Source organism: Rhea americana, unplaced genomic scaffold (assembly GCF_003343005.1).
Source record: "Rhea americana isolate MKP2758 unplaced genomic scaffold, rheAme1 scaffold_2, whole genome shotgun sequence".
Lineage (NCBI taxonomy): Eukaryota > Metazoa > Chordata > Aves > Rheiformes > Rheidae > Rhea > Rhea americana.
In genome coordinates, this window is record NW_028186149.1 from 14,836,114 (window position 1) to 14,837,248 (window position 1,135).

A 1,135-nucleotide genomic window follows, 5' to 3' on the forward strand; every position below is an offset into this window, starting at 1 on the left:
AGCCGCGTTCATAAACCGCTTCCGAACGGCCGGAGAAGCCCCAAGCAAACGCACCCTTTCCTGCCTACAGGCGCTACCCGCGGGAAGCGTTTTGTCACGACACTGCCGGTCTTAGCTCTTACCTCGACAAACCCGGAGCCTCGAGGGGCGGCAGGCGCTGCTTCAACAAACATTTCTGCCGAGGGTGCGGTGGGCCCGGCTGGCCCCTCTCGGCCCTCCGTGCACAGGGGGCACGGGCCGATCCTGCGATGCTGAGGGATCCTGGGAGCGARCAGCCTTCCTGCAGAGGAGAGCGAAAAAGCGACTGTGTTGTTGTTGTTTTCCCTTATTCGGTAACGAGACTAAYAGGGTTTTGCTTGTGACACCATTAGCTGCAGGTGTTTCACATCAAATTAAACAATTCCCCAGCGGAAAGGGCCCTTCTCGGAGAGCACACGTTTATTTGATGGAGATTAGTTGAGAAACTGCTCTGCTGTAGTTACTTCTGTGTAAAAATGGAAAAAGTTGGTAGAATTTTGAACTAACATTCCGGCTTAGAAGTGGATAAATAATTTCTGAAGCCAGCAGGTCACTATAGAATCACATCAATACTTGCCTGATATAGGAAGGCATTGACCATTTTGTTCTTTTTTTTTTTTGATTATTTATAACAGATCAATGATTTTTAAATATTGTTTTGTGTATAGCTAATAGTGGGTTTTTTGTTGTTTTTTGTTTTTTGTTTTTTTTTTTAGTGAAAAGAATGAAGGTACTCAAGTGTGCCAGGAACAAAAATGCTGTTTTGTGCAGTTTTTTCCAATAACGCTGAGAAATTTGACAGTACTGGACCCGTTTGTCCCAGTATATAGGCAACTAGTCATAATATAGCTTTTTTAACTAACCGTCAATTACCTGAGTACTTAYAATTTATTTTAGGAACACCAGATGGGTTTTGGTTGGTTTAAAGTTGGCATTATTTACCGTTCAACTACCTTTCCCAATAAAACGAGGAGTATTACCACCATCTAACACTTCCCTAATCGTTGATGTTTTTAGGATCAGCCCCACGATTCTTCTGCTGTAAACGCCCCTTTGCTGACACCCCCCCGCTGTTAACGGCCGAGCTCGTGGCTGCCCCGTCTGCCCCACGGGGCGG

General features: G+C 45.8%; 1 protein-coding gene across 5 annotated transcripts in view; it reads right to left on the reverse strand.

Moving 5' to 3' along the window:
• Positions 1–143, reverse strand: part of EVI5 (ecotropic viral integration site 5) — an 85,593-nt gene extending 85,450 nt beyond the window's left edge. For all 5 annotated transcript variants that reach the window (XM_085303567.1, XM_085303565.1, XM_085303566.1 and 2 more), the window contains exon 1: positions 123–143. The gene's annotated coding sequence lies outside the window, so the exon portion shown is untranslated. The remainder of the gene's footprint in view (positions 1–122) is intronic.
• Between the last annotated feature and the right edge of the window lie 992 nt (positions 144–1,135).